Raw genomic sequence first — 21,482 nt, forward strand, 5'->3', positions numbered from 1 at the left:
AGAAGGCACGGTGCAAAATAGATATAGAACTTGGCTGAACTTTGCTTCAAATTTGCCAATCAAAACTCACGAACTCACGCCAAGTTGGCTACAAAAGCTCCTGTTTGGGGCCAGCACTAATTATGTCAACAGAGAAGTTCAAGTCTGGCCCCTGTTACGTCCTGCACTTGTGGGTGTCGGGGATGAGCCTTTGGTGTGTAGGCAGACGAGCCCTGCTCAGACCAGCTCTGTCTTCTCCTGGCTTCCTCAGAAACCCCCAGGAGCTCCTCAGGTCCCAGCCCTTTCTGCTCCTCTGGGGTATGCCTCTCCACCTTCTGACTTGGATGAGAAAGGGTCTCCGGCCGTTCCAATCACTCAGGCCAAGGCTTCCTATCAAACTAGACAGTTTTCTTTAGAAATGAGAACCCTTCTCTTCGAGTTTTCCAGGGAGCTGACTCTGAAGGAAAGTGTACCATGCAGGACTTTTTTTTTTTAGGGTCACTGCTTGGGGAATGAAGCTGGCTTGGGCGGAGGGAAGAGTTGAGCTGACATCCAGATGGACGGGGTCTCGGCTGACCTCATGGAGAGCTCTGGTGCTGAAAGCGCCCATTGCATTGGTAACCACCAAGGGCCTTCATACCCCTGCCTCAACTCGTCCTTAGGCAGGCCGCCCGTCTACCTTCCAGCATGGACGCACCCCAGCTCCTGCCCTACCTCAGCCCTCCCACGCTTTAACCTCCTCCAGCACACAAAGCTCTCTTCTTTGGGTCAGGGCCCGTGTGAGCTGTGAGTTCCGCAGCCCTGGTGGATCCAGACCTTGAGGAACAGTAGAAAGCCCTGGAATTAGGCCGACCTGGGCTTGAGTGTCGTCTCCATCGTGTAACTGGCTTTCCAGTCACCTCATTAACTGTGTGGGGCCTCAGTTTTGTCTTCTCCAAAATGGAGCCGTTCAGTTTTAATCGCACAGTTTGCTTAAGGCTGAGCGAGAATGCTGGCAGAAGGGTGTTAGCATGGAGAGAGGGGATATAATGCAGGGGTGAAATGGGTGGGTTAAGAGCAGAGGCCGGAAACTCAGGCTGGCAGTCTGGTCCTTTAGTTGAATGTCCCTGGGCAAGTCACGTAATATCTGTAAACCTTGGTGTGATGCACTCAGATGTACGTTACAAGGAAATAAGAATGGGTGAAGAACTTGGCCCTGGCCTCGGCCCACTGCATTCACTCTCCCCTCCTTGAACATTTGCTCTCGTACATTACCTCCCACTAGGCTGGCCCAAGGCTCAACCCCCTCCTACGTCTCCTCAGCCTTCTGGTTCCTGGGCAAAATGAGCCCAGCTCAGCAGGCAAGTTGTAGTGAATGGTCCCATCAGCCACTGTTAATTTATATCGTTAAACGTCCTTGGTGACCTCTGTATCCCTGAGGACCACCAGCCCCTAGCATTTTCATCCGTATGGAAAAGCTTGGGGGCAATCTCTGATGATGATTCAGCGCTCAGGCCTCTGAAGCAGTGAGGCTTGAGTTGAACCCTAAGTCTGCGTCTTCCTGGATACACTGACTCTCTCTTCTGCTCTTCGTTTGGTACCAATATCAGTGAAATTAGAAGGATAATGTGGCACTGTGGAGGAAACAAAATAAAGCCAGTAAGCTCTTTTTCTTAGTTGTAACCTTTATCATTCCTTGGACACCTACGAGCACCTCTTGTGGGTTGAGCACTCTGCTAGACCCTCCAGATGCCCAAGGAACCAGTTCCTTTTGGCAGAAGACATAAGAGAAGCCCCCCAGCCACTCAAGCCCGTGTGTGGAAATAGAGCAAGCACTGTAATGGGTGCCTGTAAGTTTTAATGCCAAGGAGCCAGTTGTGTGTGTAGGAATGTTCTTTGCCACACGTGAGCTGAAGCTCTGGCCGCTGCCCACTTCACGTGCCTAAGCCCAGTGGAAGTCATGTCAGTGGAATGCTGGAAATAATGATGGAGTCAGGTAAGACCCAAGGGTATCTTCAGGGGATACCTGAATCACTTTCCCGTCTTTAAAAGAAGATCTCCCACACTGGTGACCTGAGAAGTTCTCCTTGGCCCCATGCCTGTTAGTAAAGTTGACCACTGACTCCCAAGAAAACCCGGGTGGTTTTTCTTTGGGTCAGTGGGGCACGCGCCGAAGTGGTGCACCTGGCTGAGATAGGCGGAGAATTTCAGTGAACTTAAAGTTACCGAGCCTTTGCTCAGGAAGGCGCCTCCCGTTTCAACGCCAACCGCGCTGCCTGTCTGAGTTTCCTTGGGCTGCCGTAACAAATGATGACGAACTAGGTGGCTTAAAGCAGTGGAAATATTCTGTCTCATAGCTCAGGAGGCCAGAAGTTCAAACTCAAGGTATTGGCAGCATTGGTTCCTTCTGGAGGCGCCGAGAGAGCCTCTTTCTTGGCTTCTTGCATGGCTGGTATACTTGGAAGGCTTGGTGTCCGTGGCCTGGAGATGCATCCCCCTAGTCTACGCCTCTGTCTCCACATTACCTTTATCTCTGTGTCCCTATGTGTCCCTTTCACCCTCTCATAAGGACACAGGTCATTGGATTTAGGACCCATCCGGATCCAGTGTGGATTCCACCTCGGTCCTTATCTTTGTTACATTTGCAAAGACCCTGTTCCCAAATAAGGTCACATTCTTTTATTTATTTCTGTGTGTTTACTTGCTTTTGAGAGAGCGAGAGCAAGCGAGCAAGTGGGAACGTGAGTGGGGGGGGAGGGGGCAGAGCAAGAGGGAGACACAGAATCTGAAGCAGGTTCCAGGCTCTGAGCTGTCAGCACAGAGCCCGATACGGGGCTCAAACTCACGAACTGCGAGATCATGACCCGAGCCGAAGTCAGACGCTTAACCGACTGAGCCACCCAGGTGCCCCCAAATAAGGTCACATTTTGAGGTTTTGAGTGAGTGACATGAATTTGGGGGAACCCTGTTTAACCCACCACCTGGCATTTTATGTGCGTAGGCCATTTCCGTCAGCCTTTCTCCTTGGGATATTCTGTATGTCGGGAACTGTGGTTTAGTGTCTACCCGCCCATCCCCTATGCTGAGCTGCATCTCTACCTGATGAGCAAATAGCAATAAAAGTGAAGAAACTGAGGTCCAGACATGCAGACTGATTTGCCCCAGGTCACACAGCTAGTCATGATGGAGGTTGGGTTGGAAGCCAGCCAAACCAGCTATGTCTGGTCTCCTCCCAGCTTATCCTTACCCCACCTGCCCACCCACCTCATGGCTTTTCATTTTGAAAACCCAAAGTCAAATAAAGCAGATGAATTGCAAGTATGTGAAGTACCATGGTTCCTGCCTTTGCGCATGGTGTAATCGTAGCAGCGACCAGAACGTTCACAGTGAGACTTCTAGGAAGGCTCTTCAACCCCAACAGTGTGACAGGGTCGGGCTCATTTGACCCTCAACCCAGCAGTATTTTTATATCCATATGTTTATGTGTTTCTAGCTTTCAAAGTTGACTTCAGGAAGCACCAAAGTGTGTGGCGTTTCACAATGAGGAAGAGGCTTGAGGAAGGTAAATTGCTTCGTGAGATTTAAACCCAAATCTCTGTCTTTCTAAAGCTGGAATGAGTCTTTGAGAAAATGCAAAGAAAGTACCTGGCACAGTGCCGGACACAAAATAGATGCTCAGTAGAGACCAGCTAAGATTCAGGCTTCTGAGTCCAAAGTATGCCATTCCCATCTTCAGCTAGAGTTTTAAATATTCACCAACACACAGACAAACAAACAAACTCTTTGGTGTCTTGCAATATATTTGAGCCAGCTAAAACCCATTTCCAAACAGAATTGTATTGTATTCTAGTGTAGTGTATTTATTTTTGGTTATTGATGAATGTTTCTTTTTTTCAAATTTTTATTTAAATTCTAATTACTGGGGCGCTTAGGTGGCTCAGTCGGTTGAGCGTCTGACTTCGGCTCAGGTCATGATCTCACGGTCCGTGAGTTTGAGCCCTGCGTCAGGCTCTGTGCTGACAGCTCAGCCTGGAGCCTGTTTCAGATTCTGTGTCTCCATCCCTCTCTGCCCCTCCGCTGCTCACGCTCTGCCTCTATCTCTCGCAAAAATAAACATTTAAAAAAAATAAATCTAATTAGTTAACATATAGGGCAACATTTGTTTCAGGAGTAGAATTCAGTGTTTCACCACTTACACACAACACCAGTGCTCATCACAAGTACCCTCCCACCCACCTCCCTCCCTCTCGCCCACCCACCTCCCTCCCTCTCGCCCACCCACCTCCCTCCGTCAGCCCTCAGTTTGTTCTTTGTCTTTCAGAGTCTCTCATGGTTTGTTTCCCTCTTTTTCTGCCCTCCCATATGTTCATCTGTTTTGTTTCTTAAATTCCACACGAGTGAACTCATGTGATGTTTGTCTTTCTCTGACTGACTTATATCACTTAGTGTATCACACTCTAGCGCTATCCACATCTTTGCAAATGGCAAGATTTCATTCTTTTTGATGGCTGAGTAATATTCCAGCATGTCTTTTTGTGTGTGTGTGTGTGTGTGTGTGTGTGCGCGCACGCGCACGTGCATGTGTGTGTGTGGGGGGGGGGGACCTCTTCCTTTTCCATTCATCAGCCCGTGGACATTTGGCCTCTCTCCATAGCTTGGCTGTTGTTGATAATACCCCTATAAATATTAGGATGTATGTAACCCTTTGAATTTGTATTTTTGTCTCCTTTAGGTACATAGTTAGTAGTGCAATTGCTGGATCATAAGTTAGTTCTATTTTTAACTTTTTGAGGGAGTTTTCATTCATTCTCCAGAGTGGCTGCACCAGTTTCCATTCCCACAAGCAGTGTAAAAGGGTTCCCCTTTCTCTGCATCCTGGCCAACATGTGTCGTTTCTTGTGTCGTTAATTTCATCCATTCTGACAGGTGTGAGGCGGCGTCTCATCGTGGTTTCGATTTGTGTTACCCTGATGATGAATGATGTTGAGCATCTTTTCATGTGTCAGTTGGCCATTTGGATGTCTTCTTTGAAAAAGTACCTTTTAATGTCTTCTGCCCATTTCTTAATTGGATTATTTGGTTCTGGGGCGCTGAGTTTACTGTGTTCTTCATAGATTTTAGATACTAACCCTTTATCAGATATGCCATTTGCAAATACCTTCTCCCATTCTGTAGGCTGCCTTTTGGTTTTGTTGATTGTTTCCTTCACTGTGCAGAAGCTTTTTATCTTGATGAGGTCCCAGGAGTTCATTTTTGCTTTGTTTCCCTCGCCTCTGGCGATGTGTCTGGGAAGAAGCTGCAATGGCCACGGTCAGAGAGGTTGTTGCCCATGTTCCCCTCTAGGATTTTAATGGTTTCCTGTCTCATGTCTTTCTTCCATTTTGAATTTCTCTTTTGTATACAGTGTAAGAAAGTGGTCCAGTTTCATTCTTCTGCGTGTTGCTGTCCAGTTTTCTCAACATTTGCTGAAGAGACTGTCTTTTTTCCATCGGATATTCTTTCCTGCTTTGTCAAATATTAGTTGGCCATACGTTTGTGGGTCCATTTCTGGGTTCTCTATTCTGTTCCATTGATCTCCGTGTCTGTTCTTGTGCCGGTACCATACTGTCTTGATGATTACAGCTTCGTAATACAGCTTAAAGTCTAGCGTTGTGATGCCTCCAACTTCGGTTTTCTTTTTCAAGATTGCATTGGCTATTCAGAGTCTTTTCTGATTCCATATAAACTTTAAGATTGTTTGTTCTGGCTCTATGAAGAATACTGGTGTTATTTTGATAGGGATTGCGTTGAACATATAGATTGCTTTGGGTAGTATTGACATTTTGAGAATATTCTTTCTGTCTATGAGGATGGAATGGTTTTCCATTTCTTTGTATCCTTTCCAGTTTCTTTCATAAGTGTTCTGTAGTCAGAATGCACATCTTTCATATCTTTGGTTAGGTTTTATTCCTAGATGTCTAGTTGTTTTTGGTGCACCTGCAAATGGGGTCAGTTCCTTGATATCTTTTTCTGCTACTTTGGTATTGGTGTATAGAAATGCAACGGATTTCCAGACAGAATTTTAAATATTTTATAAATACAGTCTTCAGAGTCTAGACATTTCCCAGAACCAGGAAGCCCAATTTTCCAGCTGGGTGGTATATAGCTTTGGATCTTGTCATCGCCTTCCCTCCTAGAGAGTTAGTTACCTTGTAGGCCAAAGCTTTTTATAGAACGCTGTCAGGGTTGAACACGCACCTAGGATTCTAAACTGGAATCCAAGGGAACCAGAATGTTGGAGAAGATTTCTAAGGAAGCCTGTTTTCTCTTCAACGTTGAAATCAAATTGAGAGGTAATCCCTGAAAGGCAGCCATTTGTAAATTAGGAAGGAAAGGGGGAAGTGTTCCTAAAAAGGAACGTCATAAAGGGGCTAGATTAAGCAGAGGGAACTGGAAAAAGAGAAACGGGGTTTGTTGTTTGTCAGTTTCTGAATAAATTCTGTTACAGAAATACTGGACTCATATTCTACTTGAAAAACAGGGAAAGGCCTTTTATTGCATGCTTAGAAGTTTGAATACACTTTCAGTAGCTCTTCGTTATCTCAAATTAAATCTTAAATTGAGCTTGTGGTTCTGTGAATTAATACCCCGGCCTTTCAGCCCCACTGCTGAGGTCATTCAGATCTAATGGTGGAAATGGTCACAGGGTCAGCCCCTGGTCGGCACTGTATAGAAATGCCTTAATGATGCCGGCAGATGTTTGCATTCTGCGGCTGGGGCGGCCAGGCAGTGGGGGACTGAGACAGAGAAGGGGCTCGGCAGTCATCGTATCGGCCTCCTGCGTGAATGAGGAACCTCACGCCGTCCCACCATTCCACATTGAAACGGGAGGCGAGTGCCTCCTGGAGCACACAGATGTGAGGGAAGCCACCATCGCCTCAGTATTCGCCACGGTGACCTACATCTTGGGAGGCCACGGGAGAGGGGCCACCTGTTCACGTACGCACATACATCATCCTAGAGAGATTCCATTCCTCTGACATAATAGACATTGTTGGGTAGAACAGCCTGGCCCCTGGTGTCAGGGAGGCCTAAATGTATGCCTCGGTCCCTGCAAATACGTACATTTAAAGACGGCTGAGAACACGCTGGTGTGAAATGTACAAGAATGAGCCTTTTCAAGGAAGTCCTCTGCTCTGCCGATTTCTCTCTTTGCCTCAGTCTCCCTCTTTAAGTAGCAAGTGTAATCATTGATACCCGCTCTAGGCCAGACACGGAGCCAGGTTTTAGATACCTTATTTCCATCTCTCTTTAGGACTAGCCAGCTGGGTTCAGGTGATGTCCCCCGATTTTACAGATGGTGGAAAGGAAACCAGAGAGCTTGCGGTAAATGGCTTTGTCAGGGGATTTGACCACAGGTCTCTCTGGGGCGTTGCAGCAGATTGGTCTGGAAAGCACACTTAGCATCAGTTGAAGGTAAATGAACGAAAGCTGGCATGGCCGATCCTCCAAACTGGCGAGCACCGGCTGTGTGCCAGGCCCCGTGCAAAGAGCTTTGCACGATGACCCCAGGGCAGCTGTCGGAGGGGGAAGTGCCAGCGTCAGGCCCATTTCACAGATGAAGATAGTAAAGGTCATTGGCATACACTCACTGGGAAAGTGGCAGAGCAGAGAAGCCCGTGTGACTCCTGGTATAGAATTTGTAACCCCCTCCTCTGTTCTCTACATCCCCGCCCCCCGCCGCCACCCCCGCCCCCACCCCCACCCCCACCCAACATCTCTGGCTCCATTTTCCACAGGGAGATTCCAGGGCTGAAAGAACCAGGAAAGGTAAGGTCTACTGAAACCACGTAGAAACCATATCCACCAGCCCGCGTTGTTCCTTTGGGACAGGAGACGGGCACACCCCCGCCTTCTTCACAGGAGTGGGCTCTGGGTGGATTACTCTGCCCAAGTAAGGGGGCCGGGCTGGCCGACAGGATCGGGGGGACAGAGCCACGGTGGAAATTGTCAGGTCGCGAAGGGGAATTAGCTTCTGGGTGTCACTAGGTGCACATTGCCGCAGGCATTGGCGACTGGGAGCCCTGGTGTCTGTATTAGGTCCTCAGGCCATGAGGCCTTAATGACACCACAGCCGACAGTAGGAGAGACATCCAGTGACAGTAGGGAAGAGGGCTGCCAGCTAATCTAATCTGAACGCCCCGCCCCACCGGGGGCCTGGGGACACCAAGGCCTGGCTCCTGCTCCCTGTCACAGTCTCAGCGCTGATGACAACAGAAGAGCAGCTTCCCAAGAGAAAAGCGTTGATACGGGGGCCAGGTCAGAGCCAGGATGCGGGTGGGAAACCTTTGCCGCACATGAGGAGGCCAGGAGCCAGAGGGAAGGGGGACTGTTAGGACTAACATTTAGGCAGAACCTGCCACGCACAGGGTTGTGACGTCACCAGTGTCACTGTTGCCGTGACCTGCATTCTCTGGGGTATGTGTGATATGCACAGCCCTGCCCTGGGCACCTTTGAGTATCACTCATGCAGAATTATATATAATAACTTCGTTTAGGGCCACCTGGGTGGCTCATTCGGTTAAGCGTCCGACTCTTGATTTCGGCTCAGGTCATGATGTCACCTTTCATGAGTTCGAGCCCCGCATCGGGCTCCATGCTGACAGCACAGAGTCTGCTTGGGATTCTCTCTCTCTCCCTCTTTCTCTGCCCTTCCCCTCCTCGTGCTCTCTCTCTCTCTCTCTCTCAAAATAAATAAACTTTAAAAAATCATTAAAAAATAATAATGTATACCTATGCATCTTATTTATTTGGGTCCTACTCTGCACCAAATGCTATTAGACATATCTATTAACAATAAATAATACCGTCTATCATTACATGCCAATCCCTGACTATTCCCTTTATCAATTATACTATATTGTGCACCAATGACATTTTATTAATTGTGGTTACCATCTTCATCTCTCATCCTCCAACCCTGTAAATCGGGCACTGTTATTATTTCTCTTTTATAAAGGAGTGATGTGGGGACACCAAGAGCTGGATGTGAAACCAAGTGATCGTTTCTGTCCTTTGAGTAGTATTTTCTGCATTCCGTATGCATAATTTTTTTTTTTTTAATCCTAAATCAGATTAGAGCAGAGGTTCCCAAACTTCAGCGTGCATCAGGATTACTTGGGGGCCATTTCTCAGACCTCATCTCAACGATTCTGTAAAATTGAGTCGATCCAGGATGGGACCCAGGAATGCGTGTGATTAACTAGCAGCATTGGGGTCCCGATGCTGTCCAGGCATGACTACATCCTGGGTACAGTTGATCTAGAACAAGGTTCAGCAAACTGTAGCCCGCGGGCCGAATCCAGCCGACTGCCTGTTTTCTAAACACATTGGCCTTAGAACACAGTCTTGCTTGATTGATCACCTTTTGTCCGTAGCTGCTTTCGAGGTGCAATAGGAGAATTAAGTAGTTTCTGCAGAGATCCACCAGGCGAACTAAATATTTACTATTTCGCTTTTTACAGGAAAAGTTTATCAACCCCTGATCTAGAGGGTTTTCTGGAGCTCAGGGTAAGGTCATTGGAAGCACATGGGGCTCTAGCAGCAAAACGTAAACATGACCTTTCCCTTAGCCTTTACCAGATTTGGTGCCCAGGGTTTTGGGATCATTGCCCATTTAATCCCCTGACAGGTTTATGGGCCACTGTCCTCCCCAGTCAAGGGAAATTGAGACTCAGAGAGGTCGAGAGTACCCTTAGCTCCCACAGCAAGTGAGAGTGGGAGACAGAATCAGAACTCTGGGTTCCAGAACCCCTCCCTGCTGTCAGCATCTTTTTATTTATTTTTGAGAGAGAGACCCCAAGCAGGAGAGGGACAGAGGATCTGAAGTGGGCTCTGTGCTAACAGCTGTGAGCCTGGCATGGGGCTCGAACTCACCAACATCAAGATCATGATGAACCAAAGTCAGACGTTCAGCCTACAGAGCCACCCAGGTGCCCCGTTTGGGTAGTTTTGTTAGGCAAACTGGTGACACCACAGTGACCCAACCTCCTGAGAACACCAACTGGCCAGCATGCACGGTCAGCAGAGATGAAGTGACATGAGGCCGGGGCTTTAGCAGCAGCGATAATAGCAAAAGAAGAAGGAGGAGGGGAGGGTTTAAGGAAAGAGAGGGAAGAGACGGGCAGTTAACATCAACATTGTAGTGATTTTTGTATCTAGATGGTAGGCATACAGTGTTACAGTATTTTCTCTACTTTGGGGTATGTTTTTAAATTTCGTAATAAACGTACCTATTTGTATATATAATCTATTGTGTGTATATATACACACACTTTATATACATAGATACAGTATATGTGTGTGTGTGTGTGTGTGTGTGTGTGTGTGTGTGTGTGTGCATACACACACATTAGGACCATAATGTCTATTTGGCTGGGGTTTTCCTCTCTTTCTCTCTCTCTCTCTCTGCCCCACCTTCTCACCTCTCTCTCTCTCATTCTCTCATATCTTCCCTGCCACCCCTGTGTCTTTTTTTTCTTTTTCATTAAGAAAATGGTAGCACCAATCTGACTATTTCCCTGGCTTCCTAAAGAGGCCCGAGAATCATAGTAAACAAATTACCCATTACTGGGGAAGCCCTGTCCTCCCCCACCCAGCAGATTCCCAGCATCTTCTTTCACCTCTAGGAGATATTCTCCAAGGTCACTAAATTAAGCCTTCAGACAATCGAAAAATTGAATCTCAGTACATCTATTTTCCTAACAAAATTTCCGCAGCACCGATTGGGGCTGACAGGTGCGGCCGCGCAGCTTTCTGGGCTGTTCAGGTCGATTTGGCCGAGTGGGAGGGCATCAGCTTGTATTGGAGGGAACATCTGAGCAGCCCGGGGCCCCCTGGGAGTCGGAGAGTTCCTTACCTCCTTGCCACTGTAAATGACTATTTCTGTCGTCCCCAGAGCTGCCTTGTCTGCCCCTCCTCCAGCCCCACCCTCACCCCCTGCAGCCGCCAGGTCAGGCACCTCATCTTAAATTATTTATCAAAAAGGCCATCGCAATCATTGCAAACACATTTAGGAGTAGCTGGAAACGGTGTTCTTTTTGAGGACCCTAATGACACAGCCGTAATCACACTCCTTGTTGGAATGGAGGGGCAGGATGTGATACTTGCGGAGTGGAGTCTGAGAGGAGGGGCTTTGCCCCGAGTCCCCAAGGCCTCGCAGCTGCCACAGCCTGGCTGATGGAGGGGCTTGCAGAGGTGGGGACCACCCAGGATTTGGAGCCAGAGGAGCTCAGCCCTCTGACTGCAGAGACTTTGGAAGTCACATCGCCTACCCGGGCTTCCTTTCTTCATCCACAAGCCACGTCTTAGCCAGTGCTTTCTACAAAGAACGTGCATGCGCTGCTGGAGGTCTGGGACCCCATCGGGAGTAGTCCGCCACGAGCCTCTAAGATTTACCTTAAAAGCTCCAGGGAAGGCCTGCATTCCGCTTAAGATATCTGCATTCATAGATGTAAAAACTGTGTAGTTTGCTCAGCTGAGAATAAAACGGACGCTCCAGGAATAAAACTGATGTCTATCCTGTTGCTTTGAATGCCCGCTGGTACCCCACCTGGGAGCCCAGGTGCATGCCCCAGCTGCACAAGGCCAGCACCTTGACCTCCCTAGTAGGATGCAGGCTGCGTACTTATTAGGTATAGGGCCTTGGGCAGCTCACTTAACCTGTCTCTTTTGAGTTTTCTCTCATCTATGAAAGAGTGATCATAATGTTATGTACAGTGTTTAGGAGCCTTGAGAGGTTCAAATAAGATAATTCTTGTAAAGCCCAGGGCATAATCCCTGGTACCTAATAAGTGCTCAATAAATGTTAGCAAAAGTAACAATTACTATAATTATATCCAGAGCTTTTATTGAACACCTGTCTGTAAGCACTCCGTGCTGAGCCCTGGAGTGGAAACTCCTAGAAGATACAGGAGCTGGTGGGACTGAGGTTGGGGAATCCCCCATGGCAGGTCCTCACATTGTTGGTGCCCGTATGATTTTTGTTTCTCAGCTGGCCTTCCTCTTGCTCATGGCCACTGCTGTCTACACTGCCTCTTTCTCTTCTTCCTGGATTTGTGTACTCGTTTCGGCGTCTTTGTAGCAGTTACCTATTGCCCCCTAACAAATTACCCGAATGCTTGATGGCTGAAAACAGTCAATGTTTAGTATCTTACAGTTTCTGTGGGTCAGAGGTGAGGGAGTAGCTTAGATCGGTAATTTGGGCTTGGGGTCCCTCATGAGGCTGCAGTCAAGTTGTTGGCTGGGGCTGTCGTCTGTGAAGACTTGATGGGGTTGGAAGTGTTACATCCAAGATGGCGTTACATCCAAAAGCACATGGCTTTTGGCAGGAGGCTTCCGTTCTTCACCACGTGGACCTTTCACAGGGCTGCCTGTGCAGCCTCACAGTGTGGCAGCTGGCCCAGTGAGTGATGTCGGAGACAGCACGAGGACCAGGCTGGAGTGCCTTGTGGACATCAGTCTGCGACATCACACAGTCAGGTGCTGTAACGTCGGCCACATTCTGTTCATTGGAAATGGGCCAATAAAGTCCATATTTAAGGAAAGGGGAACCCGGACCCACTACTTGAAGGGAGGTGTTACCAAGGATCTTGTGGGCATGTCTTTAAGTCACCACAATCTTCCGCCTCGGTTCTCTCCCTGGTTCTCTTGAACACCTGACTGTTTCACTGGTTCAGCCCTTGGAAAAGGCACAAGCTGCGGGAAAATGCAGCTGCCCCTCCCCTCTGGGTCAGAAGAGTCATGTCCCCCTTTCTGGGGTTGTTGTGACTGGAGAAAGGACGGCCCTCGGGAACCATCTGTAATCGTGTCAGAGGGGCCAGCAGGGGAGTGGAGGAAGTAACTTCGTAGAAGGAACCTTCAGCTCTCCCCATCATATCCGAGAACTTCTCTGCAGACGCACTGCCTCCATTTATAATCGTTACAGCCCTGGCTTTTGAACTCACCAGTTTTATTTGCTTACTTTTCCCCCTGAGAACAAGAAACCTGCCCTGAAGAAAGACTGCTTTGGACAGTGTGGTGGTAGGTGTTCTCATTGGAGTCTTCAAGTGAGCATTGGTGGGATACAGAAAAATAAAGTGACCTGGGTCAGCATTCCCTCTCTCTCTCTCTGTCTCTCTCTCTGTTTTATGTTTTTATTTTTGAGAGACTTTTTTAAATTTATTTTTTATTTTTGAGAGAGAGAGAGAGAGAGAGGGAGCACACATGGGGGAGGCACAGAGAGAGAGAGGGAGAGAGAGAGAGAATCTCAACCAGCCTCCACACTGTGCAGAGAGCCCGATGAGGGGCTCGATCCCACGAACAGTGAGATCATGACCTGAGCCGAGATCCAGAGTCAGGCACTTGACCAACGGAGACCCCCAGGTGCGCCTCTCTCTTTTTTTAACACCAATCCTCAACTCACACCCTTTCCTATACACTGCTTTTTCCTCCAGTGGAGCCCTGATTCTCTCTTTACTTAGCAGCCTGGCCATCTTCTACTCTCCCTGCCTCGTGTCCCTCCTCATTCTTCCTCCCTGGGAGGAAAGAAAATTGGGGCACAGCACCTACAACATGCAACGATAACATTGGGTGACTGTAAACATATTAGGGTCTCCCCTCCTGGGTCAGATGTTCCATAGCTTCTCTTTTGTTACTTTACTGCACGTGTATTCCTCTCTCGGGCGAATTGCTGGCATGTGCCTGAGAACCTGCAACACGTGTATGGTGCTTAGAGTTTTCACGGCAATTTACTGAGCATTATTATTCCCTCTATCCATCCTCTGTAAAATTGGGTATGAATATACCCATTTTGCAGTTGACGCAACTAAGGCTTAAGGTGGTCCAGTACGTCGCCCGGAATCACGCAGCTCGGAAGTAAAACAGGCGGCCCTCCAGCCAGAGTCTGCTGGCTCCCATGTCTCATGTTTTTCCCACAGTACTGTACGGGCGGAGGATAAGCTCTTTGAGCCCGGATACTGTGTCTCATTTTGCTTTGTATCCCCGTGCCTTTTGCGTCATTGTCTTGCACACGTGAGGGATTTGGAACGTCTCCAGTGAATGAGTGAATACGTGAACGAGTGAAGCCATCAGTCAAATCAGGACGCTGCTCACACATGCATCCCAGAGTTCGGCTTCCACGTGTGCTTCCGGTGAGGAAGTCTGCAGGTTAGTATTATGACGCCCAGCAAGACCAAAGATGCTGTGGCCTGAATAACAACGGGATGCAAACGCTCCCCTCCTCTCGTAAATCTTGTAAATCAGCATCGTCTGTGCCGAGCAGGGCCCATGTGTTGTGGTGGCAAACACCGCGAGGCCCAGAAGGCTGATCTGGGACAGCGTCCCCTTTGAACGCTGCCCTGTGCTAAGTCTGCAGAATATTTAAATAAGGGGTTAATTTATAAAGTGAGCTACAGGAAAGTTTCCAGGACTGCTGTGTGCGTGTCTCATAAATCGGCACAAATTGAATCTAGCTTTCTGTACCCGTCAGCTCCTAGGTAAACCAAAATTTATTGGGAGGTATATAGGTTGCCATCCGAAGAAACATAGTAAATGAGAAAAGTGTGTCCTCAGGAGGTCCGTAAACAAAGTATCAAGGCTGGCAGACGCAACAAGGGTCCGAAACGTAAAATCCCCTTTGCCGAGGATTCGGAAGTACGGTCTGCTTTGTAGCAGATGGAGACTGGGTTCCAGGAAACCTTGTTCTTTTCCTGGACATTCCACTGACTTCTTAATAGACTAAAGATTTCGTGTATTGCAGGGAGAATTTATGGTCTGGAGGGCGTGCAGACAAAAAGGGGTGCCAACCTCGGTATTTTGCACATATCAAATTACGAGACGAGTTTAGCCAGATCCAGAAATGTTATGCAACATAAAAATGGGAAGCTTTAGTTTGTATTATTATAATGACTCTTTATAATAATCATGTATGCCTACGGCACTGATCTGAGCAATTGTACTAGCAGTTTGTATTTACCGCAGGCCCGCCATGAGCCAGACCCTGTGCTGAGGGTTTCACGGACTTTATTTTCAGTCTTTACAAGGGCACGGTCCTTTCAGGAGTTCTGGAGGTTGTCGTTAATGTGGTTCATGTGCCCATTTTACAGAGAGGAAAGTGAAACTGCAAAACTGAAGCCCAAGGATCTTTGGCCAATATATGGATTTGGGTCCACGTATCTCACTCCAAAACTCTTCTTCTAATTCTTTTCATTATCTAATATCACCTCTTGTTATCACAGTGCTCTTACTATTCTAGAAAGTAAGTGCCAGCATTCTGGTAAAAGGCCTTTGTCTGGCCAAATTATTGAATACTTTAATCTGGCTTTTATTCTATCAGCTACAACATTCAAAGTGATGTTCTCTCTTGTTCTCTCTCAAAATAAACAAATTTTTTAAAATAACTTTTAAAAATAAAAGGGAAACGTCGTTTAAAATGAGAAGCATCCGTGTGCATATTAAAGCATCCCTGAAGCATTTGTATGGCGAAGAAAGACAAGATGGGGGTTAAGTTAGACACACCACGAAATCAAACAGTCTGGGCACTTCAGAACGTTCGCGTGGTCTTTCATGCACAAGTTAGCTTAGGACCTTATAGCAGTCCTATTGGCTAGACCAATTATTATGACTGCATATTATAGAGAGAGAAACAGAGAGGTTAAGTGACTTGTCTGAGGTCACATAGCAACTCCAGGATTCATCCTTCACTAGTCTGACTTCATGAAGAGGTGGGAACAGTGGACCAGAAGGAGAAATTAACATGAAAAAAAAATAGCATGGCCAAAATATTGCCGGAAGGTGTTTAGAAAAATTTCTTGGGCTTCTTTTAATAAGAAAAGAAGCAAAATTCAACTCTGAAGTAATTCAGTATTCTTAGTTTTGTTTGTTTGTTTCTGACTTTTCAGGATCTCAGTTGTATCCTCAGATATAGTTGAGACTATCAGCGAGAAAGCATAAAATTACCTTCCTACCTACGCTTCCCTCCTTCAAAGCCTTGTTATTCTTGTTCCCTTCGATGTATTTCAACTCCAAAATACACTGTGACATGAAAATTGTGTATTCAGATTGTTCTATTGATTTGCTGAGAAAGTGACCTTGTATGCACCCATGAAAATGAAGAGATCTATAGCGCCCGGCCTCTTTGTAAGGGTACGGGAAGAGCCGCGGATAACAGGCATCTCTTTCACTCCTAACTCTACTCTTCCTTCGCGCAGACTGAGAGCCCCCGGGGGTGGGGCTTCTCGGGAGGCTGTGCAGGTGTGGCCCAAGTCAGGACACTGGCAGAGGACGAACGTAGGGGCTGGAATCGTGTGTTGCATTTGCAAAAGCCCACGGCCCTGGCCAGACGTTGGAGGTTCTCTTCGGGATTCGGTCAGTGGCTTCCACGGGACTGGATTTTCCTTTGGCTAGTTCACCCCAGGGCGCACCGCCACAGACCCAGCTGAGTGACAGGGTCCTCCCCTGCATCGAGGAGGGGTCCCGCTGTGGTGTTTTCACACACCTCTGCCGCTGCTGTGATCAACATGTGAGTGGGAAGGAGAGGGGATGAGCGTTCCTGACCTCAGCCACTACTCTCGGGCCTTGCAAATGCAGTGCCCCATTTCAACCCTTGAGGTGGGTGGCATTAGGCCGCTTGCGGGCTACAGAAAGTGAGAAGCAGGGATGTTCCAGCAGCTCGCCTAAGGTCAGGCGGCTTGTAAGTGGCAGAGATGAGGCTGGAACTCAAGATTTTTGATCTAAATTACGGTCTACTTAGTTATTCTATACACCCGAAGCCCCTGCGGTTTGGATGCCTCATCACGGGACTGAGATGAAATAGAATTTCTTAGCTTAAGGAGCCAGGCAGTAGATGGGCCTTTGCTAAGCACATTTCCGCACCCCCCCCCCCATCAGGGATTAGCAGGGAGAGAGGAAAGACAGAAGGTGAAGTGCAGGAAAGGAGAATATGGAGACACTGGGGGTTGTTTCCCAGAATATAGATGCTGCTTCTACATCCCACACGACAGAAGCCAGAGCTCAGGTTATATTAACGAATCTAGCTCTAGAATCACAAATTGGTCTTTGCTGCTGAGGCACAGAGGGACAAGAAGAAGAGGAGGGGGAGAAAAAAAGAAAGAAAACCAGCACGTGCAAACTTAAAAAATGGAGAGCTGTATGTAAATGACTTTTATTATCACTGCTAGGCTGCACTGGAAGACTTGAGCTGTGTAAAATGTCACTTGGTCTTATCACGGTTCATGGAGATTACCTTTCAACAGGAGTTTCGTTTTCATTTCTTCCAACACTTGGAGAAGCGAGCGAGGCAGTGACTCCTTTATTTCCTAATCCTCACCAGCAACTGGCTTCTTCCTCTGTGTTTTGTGTCATTCTGTATGATACTGCATCAAGGCAATTCATGGCAGCGGTTGAACCAAAAGCAATTTAAGTCAAAAATGGACAAATATGGATGTCATTTATAAGGCTTGTTCAAAGGCCTTTGACATCACTCAAAGCCTGAACACTTCTCAGGAGTGAGATGCTTTTTTTTTTTTTTTCCCCCAGCCACGCAAGATTGGAGATTTAATACAGACCGCTTAGTGAGGTGTCTGCATGGTTCTTGCCTAGAAACCATTTCTTGGGGAAGTGAGTATTTTGTAAATACCAAGAAAGAGGGAGAAAAAGATTGAATGATTAGGAACCAAAGTGAATTTTCCAAGGTGAACTTACCTTCATTGTTTTGATTCATTTCCAATGATAATAGCCACATGGATCACATATTTGGGCATATCACGTACGGAGCATGGCGTTACAAGCGTTACATTTAATTCAATTAATATTCATAATCACAGTGCATAGACGTGCCCGCAAGTATAAAGGCAAGTTTTCTTGTCCCCATTTTACAGATGAGGAAACTGAGACTCAGAGACCCACTCAAGGGCACAAGAAACATTTCTCTTGAGTTGGAGAATTCACTCCAAGTGACTCCAAAGTTCTTTTTACTACACCATACTTTAGATTAGAAAATGGCTGGCAACATTAGAAGTCAGAAGCCCTATGTTGGCCTTGCCCCTTTCTCTCGGTCTGGGGTTGTGGGGAATGCAGGCGGTTTGGGAAGCTCCTTGTCACATAGACTCCATGGCCCTGTGCTTCAGAAGATAGCTTTTCATGTTCTGTGGATTTGGAGAATCAGAGGAAAGTAGCTCAGGGAGCCACAGACCTCCACGAACAAAGCCGAGCATCATCAGAAAGTGGTTAGTTCAGCCATGGCCCTGCAGAGTGACAGAAATAGTTTCCAAACCACAGAGGTCAAGGAGCACCGGTCAGGAGAAGAAGAGACTGTAGTGGTTCCTAGAGACCGAATACTCTAGGCAACTCAAGGAACAATTCAGTCTTCTAGTAGTGAAGCTTCATGCATACACACGGTATTTCCTTTGGCTGCAAACGAATTACAGATGAATGAAAAAAAATTCAGTCCCAAAGGGTTCCATACTGTATGAGTCCAGTTACATAACACTCTTGAAATGACAAATTTATAGAAATGGAGAACAGATTAGGATTGCTGGGGAGTCAACCGGGAACAGCAGTGGTAAGTGGTGTGGCTATCAAAGGGCAACATGAGGGACCACGGCAATGTGGATATGGTCCCTGTATTGACTGTAGTGATGTCGCTTTCCTGGTTGTGATGTGCCCTGTTGTTCTGTGAGATAGTGCCACTGCGGGCATCTAGGCACAGGAGACCCGGGACTTCTGTATTATTTCTCACAACTGCATGTGAGTCTACTCTTACCTCAAAATTAAATAGTTGACTTCCAAAAATTAGAGACCATTTGGGAAAAGAATTTAACGGGAAGAAAATTTAAATCCCTCATTGAGCCCTCCTCCCAGAGAGTCACCATTTCCACTTTGTTTTGTTCTCTTTCTCCCTCTCCCTCGTTCTCTCCTGTTCATACGTATAAAATGGAGAGGTTGTAAAATATAGTCCCACCTTGTCTGACTCCAGGGTTGATAAGACTGAACCTTTGCATCTTCTCAGGACTTCTGAAGGCTGTGTTTAAACCTGCTGGTTTGGCATTGATTTTGATGCACAGACAGCAATGAGGTTCCTCCTCCAAGTTGCTGAGGAGCTGTGCATAAGGAATGGATGCCGTTTATGAGCAGAGCTGCAGTCATGCCCACCTCCACCCCCAACCTCCAATCGCTAATAGGTGTTAAGACTTTGCAATAAATATTACTTATGGCTGTTAATTAAACTGAATCCCAGATTGTCAGGACATGTATATTCTCTCATTTTAACTTCTCTGAGTCCTCACAGTTATGGAAGGGGTATACAGAGAATAAGGTTAGGTTAGGGGGGTAATATATGCTATATGTAATCTACATTCCTGGTTGATGTTCCTGACAAATGTCATGCTAGGTTAGGGACAATAAAATGGTGCCAAGGAAGAGGTAGGGGGGACATCTTGAGAAACCAAGCTCCCCATAACACCCTCACCCCTGCCCATGGTGTGCTGGAGATCATTTCTCCAGGTGCCTTTGCTTCCAGGTGTTTTGGGACGGCCTCCTACCCCCAGGTGCTAGCTTCATGTCTAGGCAAGTAAAATCAGAAAACCTAAATTATCTTGCTTTTATTACTACTTACTAGCTGAATGACTTGGGCGAGTTTCTTCATTTGCTGACCCTTCCTCCCTTGCCTCTCTGAGCTTCAGTCTCTTCATCTTTCAATAGAATCAATAAGTGACTGGGTGTTTGGAAGTTCAAATGAGTTGACACATGTGAACATGCTTCGCATGTACACAGTTGTGTGCAAAAGTAGGTCATCATCATTATGGGATGGAAGGGTCCCATTGTCTACCTTGCCTCCCAGCTGACCCTCATTGTGTGCTCGTAGAATAATTTTTTAATGTAAGATAATTACCATCAGTAATCCTGACTGTGCAACGTTCCTAAGTCTGTGACGCTACACAAAGTCTTGACCCTCTCCGTGCCTTGCTTTTCTCATCTCTTGTTCTTATTTTAAAGAGAGATTGTCGTGTGGATCAGGTGGGAGGAGGTGTAAGGCATAACACATAGTAAGGACTCAATACATCTTTGACTGACTAATTCAATAATCATCCAAACAGTTAATGCAAAAGAGCTCATGGCTGTGCAGTATGGTAATAACAAAAAGGGATGGATGGTGGCATGGCATGGTACCACTCCTAAATGAGGCATGTCATTTAGTCTTTCTTTGGAGCCAGTGGTTTATTTTGCGTTGTCCATATCAGCATTAAGCAGGATTCCTGTACAACCAGTCAGTCTTGAAGCTTGCTGTCTCACCTCCTGCCTCCCCACCTGTAATGTGCCTACGAATCACCCAGGGCCCCTGGATCTAGTTAAATGCAAACTCTGGTTTAGTAGTAGGTCTGGGTGGGGCCCAAGAGTCTGTCCTTCTGACAAACTAAGGAGCTCCCAGGTGATGCCAGTGTTGCTGGTCCAAGGACCACACTTTGAGTGGCAAAGGTCCAGTGGAGGCAGCACTGCCTGCTAGGGAACCTTTTAGAAATTTGTGGAGGCATTTTTGGTGGTCTTTGGTATTTAGTCTCTAGAGTCCATAAATCTGTCTTCTGATGCAATGTATAGTCCAAAACAATAAAGAATTGTCCACATCCTGTTAACACTCATGTGCCCTCAGACCTTCATGTCAGTGAAAACTTGTTTGTAGCCATTTGAGCCCAGAATTCACTCTGCTTTGCACAGAAACTGTGTACTGAATCTCCTAGAAGTGCCAGGACCTTCTCAATCAAGGGAAGATTGTACTGTGTTTTATTTAAAACTTTACTGAGATTTGGTCACCATCTTGAAAATTCAGGTCTCACAGTAGTGAGTCAGCATAATATGTGAATTGTCTACATTTATAGCTATTATATTCACGGTGAGCGAGCCACGCAGTGGAGCTGATCCCTACCAGCTCACGTGACCAGATTTTGCCCATCGCTTCCCAAATCTGCATTCCAGGATACTGTGTCGGTAGCATGAGATTGACCGCGGTGAGAGTATTTACACCATGGAAATTGGCAAATGCTACTGATTGGGTTATATGCGTGTGTGTGTGTGTGTGTGTGTGTATGTGTGTGTGTGTTTCTTTCCAGAGAGCTGGTTTAAAAGGTAGTTATTGGGGCACCTGGGTGGCTGGCGGTTGAGCGTCTGACTCTCGATTTCGGCTCAGGTCATGATCCAGGATCGTGGGATCAAGCCCCATGGTCGGCTCTGTGCTGAGTGTGGAGCCTACTTGAGAGTCTGTCTCTCCCTCTCTTTCTCCCCCTCCCCTGCTCACGCTCCCTCTCTAAAATTAAAAAATAAAATAAGATGGCATCACCAATATGATACTATGTCTGTGTAAAAAATATATTTAGTCCATATTTCAAAATGCCAAATATAAAGAGAATATATCAACAACATTTTGGTGAATTTTGATCTGTGTGTCTTGAATCCAAACCTGCAATTAGGTACAAACGTTTGACTGTTTCATTATGGGCTTCTAGTATAAACTTGCC

General features: G+C 46.9%; 1 protein-coding gene across 1 annotated transcript in view; it reads left to right on the forward strand.

Annotated features, from left to right (window-relative positions):
* WWOX (WW domain containing oxidoreductase) overlaps positions 1–21,482 on the forward strand; it is a 988,815-nt gene that overhangs the window by 627,267 nt on the left and 340,066 nt on the right. The window lies entirely within an intron of this gene.

This window comes from Herpailurus yagouaroundi, unplaced genomic scaffold, assembly GCF_014898765.1.
Source record: "Herpailurus yagouaroundi ecotype Mexico unplaced genomic scaffold, PumYag 190, whole genome shotgun sequence".
Classification (NCBI taxonomy): domain Eukaryota; kingdom Metazoa; phylum Chordata; class Mammalia; order Carnivora; family Felidae; genus Herpailurus; species Herpailurus yagouaroundi.